General features: G+C 35.4%; 1 non-coding gene across 1 annotated transcript; it reads right to left on the bottom strand.

Moving 5' to 3' along the window:
* Positions 1-1,365: 1,365 nt before the first annotated feature.
* LOC142869761 (U6 spliceosomal RNA) lies at positions 1,366-1,468 on the bottom strand. The gene has a single exon (XR_012918329.1). It is a non-coding gene; the product is annotated as a U6 spliceosomal RNA (small nuclear RNA).
* Between the last annotated feature and the right edge of the window lie 8,117 nt (positions 1,469-9,585).

Here is a 9,585-nt window from a genome sequence, read left to right as displayed (position 1 = left end):
ACCAGAAATTGATAGAGTAAAAAACAAGTCCCTATTTTCTCAATACAACTTTCCTCCTCACATGTAAACATTATTTGTATATCCTTTCAGACGTTTTTTTCTACTTAAATACATTTTAATATTCATGCATTTTTGTACAAATGTATAGTTTAGAATTTGTATATTTACACATGTGTGTATATAGTTTTTTCTAAGTGAAACTCTAATATAAACTGTATATTATTAATATATTGTAACTTGCTTTTTTCCCTCTTTTCCCTCTTAACAATATATCTTGGAGATTTTTCCAAGTCAAAACATATAGATTTCCCTCATTCTTTCTAATGGCTTAGAATATAAATATTGTGATGACTGTAACATCATTTAATTGTTCCCTTTATTGCTGAATATGTAGATTGTTTCCAAGTTCTCATTACAAATAATGCTGCAAAGACCATTCTTATAGATATACCTTGTTTCAGCAATTCTTAAGACAAAAGTTTTTCCCCTACATTTTACCATTTCTGGTGCTTGGATGCATTTTACAACTGATGGCATGTTACCACCACTGTCAGCCAGGTGGTATTTGTTGTGTAAAAATTCTTTTTTTTCTTTGACATTTTCCTGTAAGAGTAAAAAAGCATTAGCCTCAATACATTTTAGATTAGATGAAATAGGTATCTTTTCATTTATGTGCATTTCAGGCATTTGTGATTTTAGGCAAATACATAGCTATTTATAAGTGAGATTGCTGGGTTAAAGGGTGTGTGCATTTTAAATTTTGCTTGTTGCTTCCAAATTGCCCTCTAAATAAGGCAAAGCAATGTATGCAGTCATTGACCATCTTGGAAAGGGCTTGTTTTCCTTACCAACAGTGGCTACTATAAATCTTTGCATATTTAGCCATATAATAGTCAATAAACTGGAGCTCTCGGTTGATTTAATTTACTCTTCTGTCTCTTATACATATCACAAATATTCTCTCCTTCTGTTACTCTTCTTTCAATTTTGTTTATGGTGCCTTTCACCCATAGCTTTTTTTTTTTCATGTACCAAATTTGTCAAACTGTTTTCTTTATAGTTTCTTACTTACAAAAACCTCAAAATTCTAAACCATTTTCTTACATTTTGTTTTAGCACTTTTGTAGTTTTTTAACCTTTATCTCTTTAATCCACTTAAAATTTATGTTTGTATATAATGTGATATAGGCATGCCTTCTCCCAATTGTCTCCAAATCATTCATAGGTTACTTTTATCTTTTACCCATGATTTTAATATATATTATATATTTACATATTACATGAGTCTGTTTCTTTGTTTCATTTATCTATTTACCTATTTATCTTTGATTTACTTATTATTATAGTTTTGTTTGTTGGATTTTTTAAAATATGGAAAACGAATTTACATGTCATCCATGCACAGGGGCCATGCTAATATTCTCTGTATTGTTTCAAGTTTAGCATTATGTGATGCCTAAGCTAGCACTTATTGTAGTTTTGTTTCAAGTTAGAAATGTAAGCCAAACTTTCCTCATTTTGCATTTTTTTTTTTTTTTTTTTTGAGACAGAGTCTCGCTTTGTTGCCCAGGCTAGAGTGAGTGCCATGGCGTCAGCCTAGCTCACAACAACCTCAAACTCCAGGGCTCAAGCAACCCTGCTGCCTCAGCCTCCCAAGTAGCTGGGACTACTGGCATGTGCCACCATGCCTGGCTAATTTTTTTTTCTATATATATTAGTTGGCCAATTAATTTCTATTTATAGTAGAGACAGGGTCTCACTCTTGCTCAGGCTGGTTTCGAACTCCTGACCTCGAGCAATCCGCTGCCTTGGCCTCTCAAAGTGCTAGGATTACAGGTGTGAGCCACTGCGCCCGGCCCATTTTTCTTGATTACTTACTTTGCATATGAATTCCTGACTCAGCTTAAATGGTATATACTGCTAGTAGTAACCTAATACCCATTCTCCCCTTTTTGTATAATAAAACCCCTGCTTTTTCAGGTAGAAATATGGCCATATAGAACAAATACAATTCCTAGCCTTCCTGGCAGTTAGGTGTGTTCATGTGCCTCTTTAAAGCAATGAGATTAATGTAGAAGAGTAGGTACAATTTCTGAGAACAGTTCTTAAAGTGGAGGTGTGTGGCTTCCTTTTCTCCCTCTCCACTGGTGAGAATATAGACAGGATTAGAGATCTGAGGTTTTGAAGATGGCAGTGCAACAAGATAGAAGGAGCCTCAGTCTCTGATACCTTGAAGGGTGCCACTAGCCCTGAATTGTCTACCTGAACTTATATATAAGAGAAAGACACTTCAATCTTCCTTATGCCACTGTTTTCTTTTTTAACTTTTTCTCATAGCCAATACTAATTCTAAATAACAATTGGAATAGTAATTAACTCATAAATTCATCTTAAGATAATTGACATACTGACAATATTTTTTGTAGATAGGAACACGGAATGTTACTCCATTTATCCAAGCATTTTATTTCCTTCATTCAAATGTATAGTTTTTCTTGTATGTATCCCGTAGTTTTCCCATTATTTATTCCTAATTAGTATCTAGTCCAGATTTTTGTTGCAAATGAGATTTTAAAATTACATTTCCAATTGGCCAATGCTACTCTGTACAAAGCTAAAGATTTCATATGTTGAACTATTAAAATCACTTTTTATTATTTCTCATAGCTTTTCAGTTGATTCTCTCCACAATTTCTATTTCTTAGGGTTAAATGATTTTTGTAGCCAACAGGCATCTTTGTCATGATCCTGAATTGAATGTGGATGTTTGCTAAAGCTTTCTGTTAGTCCTCCTTAGCTATGTTAAAAAAGTTTTCTTCTATTCCTAGCCTGACATAATTTAAATCTGTAATAAGTGTTAAATTTTAGGAAATATTTTCCCAGCATATATCAAAATTATCATGTAATTTTTTTCCATTTAATGTTCTTTTATTTGACAGTAATAGAGTTCCTAATGGATTGAGTTACATTAATAGATTATGTTGCATTCTTTGGATAAACCCTACTTTGCCATGACATATTATTCTTTTGGATTTAATTGGTAATGTTTGCTCAATGATTACATTTGTTCATAAGTGAGATTGGTCTGTAGTTATCTTTAATGCACAATTTTCTGGAATAAAGGTTATGCTAGCCTCAGAGACCAAACTGAGGTGTTTCAACATTTCATATAATGTAGAACTGGTTATATAAAATAGGAATTTTCTTAAAATTTCCTGTTTTTATTTTCTTTTAAATGCATTACAAGTCTGTGTCAGGTCACCTAGGAAACATAAAACAAACAAAAAACCCAGGAAACATAAAACAAACAAAAAATTAAAACAAAATAAATGCATTGCAAGAACAGTGTTTTCTTTTATATCTGATTTTTTATTAATTGATTTATTGCTATCCACTTGTTGATTTCTAGTTTTATTGTATTGTGATGACAGATGTCCCCTGTATGATTTCTACTTAACAAAAATGACTTTTTGTGGCCTGCTTCATGGTCATCTTTTCATGGCATTTGAAAACAAATACTCTATTAAAATTTGTAAACTGTATGATTCAAAATCTCTTTCCTCAATTTTGAACTCAACAATTTCTGAGAGAACTATGTTCAAATACTTAGCTAAGACTCTAAATTTGTCAATGTCTTCTTCTTTATCCACTGGGTTTTTTAATATATAATTTGATATCTTGCTTTGTGCATAGTTTCAAGACAGTTAATTTCTAATATCCTTGGATGTTCTAAAATTATTAAAATATTGTTCCCTCACTCTTGATAATTTGACTCGATAGAATTCTAAATTCAAAATAGTTCTCCCTCATAACTTCAAAAATAGCAATATCTTCTAGCATCCCAATGTAGAGATGACAAGTCTGAGTCCAATTTCATTCTTTTCCCCTTATAAATTGCCCCTCTTTAGACACTTGGAGATTTTTCCTATTAGTCTGGGGTTACAGAAATTTTGTATTTATCCTGTATGACTCCTTTTTCATTATTTTTGTTCAGCACTTGAGCCAGTATGAATTTTTCATCAGAAGTTTCTTTTCCCCTATTCTTTCTCATTTTTTTTTACCTATTAGAACTCCTATATATTTATTTTTATATACACACACACACACACTCATGCATACATATGTATTCAAAATTATTTATTGAGTACTTACTATTTGCCTGGCACTGTGATATATGCAGGGTTTTTGATGGTGAATTCTTTTACATATGGTTCCTAACCTCATTTTGTTTAATCTTAAATGGATGGTGTTTTCTTGGATCTTCTATGTTGTTAATAGATATATGTCAGCTGGGTGCGGTGGCTCACACCTGTAATCCTAAGCACTCTGGAAGGCTAAGGTGGGTGGATGGCTTGAGCTTAGGAGTTCGAGACCAGCCTGAGCAAGAGCGAGACCCTGTCTATACTAAAAATAGAAATAAATTACTTGGACAGCTAAAAAATATATAGAAAAAATTAGCTGGGCATGGTGGTGCATGCCTGTAGTCTCAGCTACTCAGAAGGTTGAGGCAGAAGGATTGCTTGAGCCCAGGAGTTTGAGGTTGCTGTGAGCTAGGCTGATACCATGGCACTCTAGCCCAGGCAACAAAGTGATACTCTGTCTCAAAAAAAAAAAAAGAGAGAGAGAGAGAGGGAGAGAGAGAGAGATGTCTACATGTATTTTCTTATAATTTCTTTTAACCTTTTCTTGTAAGATTCTGGAGTATCGCTCAGCTCAAAATTCTCACTCAGTAATTTGATTCTCAGCTGTGTTTATTCAACTAATCAGTCTAAAATAGACATCATTTTAGCAACCACTTTTTTATTTCCAAGATGCTTCTTTTTCATAGCAACTTGCATTTTTTAAATTAGTACAATAACCTCTGAAATCTCTTTCAAAATTACAATGGTGTATAATACTGAGGATTATATATAAAACTAATTATTATAGTTAGTACTAATTATATTCTATTCTATGTAAAACTAGTTATACTTACTCTAAAGTTACTTTTTTCCCCTGCATTGTTTCCCCAGGAATTCTTTCTGCTTGTTAAGTTTGCTGCCTTTCATGTAGCTTTTTTCCTTAAATGTTTGTTGTTTCTTGATTGTTTGTCTCTGTAAAGGACAGCCTAGGAGTCAGCAATTCTATATGTAAAGATTAAGCTTTGAGGTCCACATATGGTATCTGGCATATATTGTGTCTTGGTTTTCTACAATCCTTTAAAAATATAAAACCCACACAAAAAACAGGTAGTGGAAGGCCTGTAGATGGTGGTTTTCCAACCAATAGATTTTTCAGTATTATTACCTGGAGATTATTTTCTTATATTGAGTGAAAAATTCCCTGGAAGATTGTGATTACAGAGAACCTAGCATTTTAATTGCATGAGGAAGGAGGAAAGAACATAGTTAAAAAAAAAAAAAGAGAGAGAGAGAGAAAGGAAAGGATAGCCAGCAGATTTTTCTTTGTTTGCTTGTCTTCTAAATATGAGAAATAAAAACCCCTTGTGGTAACCAAAAAACACCTGGGGCACTGCCACACTTCAACGGCCTCTCTATATATGCTCTGCTTATGTGCTCTGGGGGTCTCACTTTATTTGGCAAACAGCTACTTGGAATAATTCTGTGGACCGGCAGCTCTGATAACTCAAATAACTATTTAGTTCTTTAAAAATCTGGCTTATGAAAGAACAGACACCTATCTCACAGTTGCCTCTAAAAGTGGAAGTAATTCCTTAATTACCATCTGTATGTGGCTGTCAGTTACTTGGCTCTTTCGTTTCACCAGGATCTAATTCCTTATTTTTTATCTTTTAGAAATATCTCACAGCACCCTGTTGTCTTTCTAGTGTGGTTATAAACTTATCTTTATTACTGTAATTTTTTATCATTGTATGTCTTCTGTAATTTTAATAGAACTTTAGAAAATAACAACTTGAATCTGGTATGACATTTTGATCTGTAGCTCACCCACATTCCTACTTTATACCCACCTAATAACCAAGCTACTCAGAGTTGCCTTCCACACTCTATGCTGTTTCATGCCTCGCTGTCATTAGGGAGGCCATTTGTCACCATCGACACCACCTCACCCCTACTCCTAATACTTAAAAAAAATTTTTTTTTTTTTTTGAGACAGAGTCTCACTTTGTTGCCCAGGCTAGAGTGAGTGCCGTGGCGTCAGCCTAGCTCACAGCAACCTCAAACTCCTGGCTCAAGCAATCCTCCTGCCTCAGCCTCCCGAGTAGCTGGGACTACAGGCATGCGCCACCATGCCCGGCTAATTTTTTGTATATATATTTTTAGTTGGTCAATTAATTTATTTCTATTTTTAGTAGAGATGGGGTCTCGCTCAGGCTGGTTTCGAACTCCTGACCTTGAGCAATCCGCCCGCCTCGGCCTCCCAAAGTGCTAGGATTACAGGCGTGAGCCACCACGCCCGGCCACTTAAAAAAAAATTTTAAAACAAAACCCAGGAAAATCAGGGCAAGAGGAAGGGCAAAGTGAGATGAGACTAGACTATTATGGCTGTTTCCAAGGAGGCCTCAAACAGTGGCAGGGCCTACTGAATTTACCATTGCCAAGAATCTGTCCTCTAGCCTTGTAGTCTCCCTCGTTTCATTTGCATACCAAATAAGAACCCCGCTGTCAGGGTAGGCCCTATAACTATCAAATAAAGTCAAATTGTTAACATATAATATTAACTGTAAGTGTAACATGGACTAGAACATTTCTGCCTATATGACTACTCCACTTTCTCCATTACAGATGTTAAACTGTAATCAAAAGATTGCTTATAATTAATGCCACTGAACTGTACACTCAAAAATGGTTAGAATGGTAAATCTTATGCTATGTATAGTTTACCACAATAAAAAAAAGTTTGCTTATATTCAAAATAAGGACAATTTGGTAAATAAATCAAATGTTAAATGTCTAAAATAATCTGACAGTCTCTACTTCTACAACAAGAACAATCTTGCCAACAAAAACAGAATTCTTAAATACATTTCAACATGCACTACCAACATTTGCTTTTTTAAGTTCTTTGTTCTGTGTCTATGTATACAAGACAGAGCTTGTTATATAGGAAAACTATCTCTACTGACTTCACAATATAATTTTAAATATTAAATTTAAAAAGAACAAGGCCCAGGTTTCTGATTCCTAGAGGTCTGTTACAGATTCTAATGCCTTCATAAATTATTATGGAAAATCCCTCAAACCTATCTCTACTTACAAAAGTAGGGAAACTCCTACTTTGATATGGGAAAATGATAAACACCTGAAATTTATTTGAGCGTCCTATCAATGCTCTAAAAGTGCAACCACTGACTATCACCTTCAAAATCACCTGGGATACTTGTTAAAAACACAACATCTCCAAGCTGGGCATGGTGGAGCACACCTGTGGTCCCAGCTATTTGGGATGCAGAGGTGGGCGGTTCACTTAAGCTCAAGAGTTAAAATCCTGCCTGGGCAACATAGCAAGATCCCATCTCTAAAAATATAAAAACTTTTGAAATTAAAAAAAGAAAAAAAAACACCATCTCCAAATAATATCTTCTAGTAAATCTGGTGTGATGCCCCAAAATCTTCACTTTTACAAAAATTTAAGAACTACTGCCCTTTTCTAACACTTAACATAACCTGAAGAATGAAGTCCCAGCATCCCAAATAGCTGGGACCACAGGTGTGCTCCACCAGGCCCAGCTTGGAGATGTGTTTTTAACAAGTATCCCAGGTGATTTTGAAGGTGATAGTCAGTGATTGCACTTTTAGAGCATTGATAGGTTGCTCAAACAAATTTCTGGTGCTTATCATTCTCCCATATCAAAGTAGGAGTTTCCCTACTTTTGTAAGTAGAGATTGGTTGAAGTAGAGATAGGTTAGGATAGTCAGCCAAGGAAAGCTGACAGGTATAAACTACAGAAAATGCAAAGAGCTTTGTAGGAAAGAGCTTCATCCAAAAAAAAGTAACAGAAGGCTAGTATGTGTGGTGAGAAGAATGGAATGATATAAAGTGGAAAACCTAGGCCAGTTGGATTGCCTCGGTAAGGAGTTTGGATTGTACAGGTGTAAAAGAAAGCATGAGATTAACATTATCTGAATTACATTTTTAAAAGCTTATCTTTCTTTGTAAAAAACTGAGTCTAGCAGGATAAGGGTCGAAGCAAGATTAGCTGGCTATTTCAATAGTCGAAGGAAGAGAAGAACAAGACTTGAACGAGGCTGGTAGCAATGGAGGTGGAAAAGTAGGCTAATAAATTTTGGAAGTAGGACAGACTTTCTGATAGATTGGAAGTAGGAAGTGATAAAAAGGGATGAATACAGGACAGTCCCTAGGCATCTGGCTTAAACAACTGTACAGGTTGTAAATAAATGTCTTTGGTTATTTAAAACTGTATATCTCATTTTTTAATATCTTACTTTTTAATAAAGAAAACAGTATTTGGAAAATAGAAGTTGAAAGGTTATTAAAGATCTTATATAAATCCTTATTATATAAAAGCAATGAAGGCCGGGCGCTGTGGCTCACGCCTGTAATCCTAGCTCTTGGGAGGCCGAGGCGGGCGGATTGCTCAAGGTCAGGAGTTCAAAACCAGCCTGAGCAAGAGCGAGACCCTGTCTCTACTATAAATAGAAAGAAATTAATTGGCCAACTGATATATATATAAAAAATTAGCTGGGCATGGTGGCGCATGCCTGTAGTCCCAGCTACCCGGGAGGCTGAGGCAGAAGGATCACTCGAGCCCAGGAGTTTGAGGTTGCTGTGAGCTAGGCTGACGCCATGGCACTCACTCTAGCCTGGGCAACAAAGCGAGACTCTGTCTCAAAAAAAAAAAATAAAAAATAAAAAATAAAAAAATAAAAAAAAATAAAAGCAATGAAAATATATACAGATCACAAAATATAATCTGCCTATAAACTAACCCATCTACAAATTACACAATAGGAAATACATAAATGTGAATTTTTGAACTAAGCAGAACAAAATACACTTTATTAATATCTTTCAAATAAGCTAGTCTGTATAAAGACTAATGCTTTCCACAAAAAAATACTACTTAGATGTTCTTTCCTGTCTCTCATTCTAAAACACTTACCAGTAAGTTGTTACACAGGATTCTTGCTTATATAGGATTTTTTTTTTTTTTTTTGAGACAGAGTCTCACTGTCACCTGGGCACTAGAGTGCAATGGGGGTCATGATAGCTCACTGCAACCTCAAAACCTCAAACTCCTGGGCTTAAGAGATTCTCCTGCCTCAGCCTCCTGAGTAGCTGGAACTACAGGTGTGCACCACTATGCTCAGCTAATATTTTTTCTATTTTTAGTAGAGATGAAGTCTTGCTCTTGCTCAGGCTGGTCTTGAACTCCTGACCTCAAGTGATCCTCACACCTTGGCCTCCCAGAGTGCTAGGATTACAGGCGTGAGCCACCAAACCCAGCCAGCATTCTTTCTAAAAGTTTCCTATCTCAGTCATTTTTTTTTTTTTTTTTGAGACAGAGTCTCGCTTTCTTGCCTAGGCTAGAGTGAGTGCCGTGGCGTCAGCCTAGCTCACAGCAACCTCAAACTCCTGGGCTCAAGCGATCCTCCTGTCTCA

Source organism: Microcebus murinus, chromosome 2, assembly GCF_040939455.1.
Source record: "Microcebus murinus isolate Inina chromosome 2, M.murinus_Inina_mat1.0, whole genome shotgun sequence".
Taxonomy (NCBI): Eukaryota; Metazoa; Chordata; class Mammalia; order Primates; family Cheirogaleidae; genus Microcebus; species Microcebus murinus.
The sequence above is the reverse complement of the archived record's forward strand: the minus strand, read 5'-3'. Positions and strand labels throughout refer to the sequence as shown.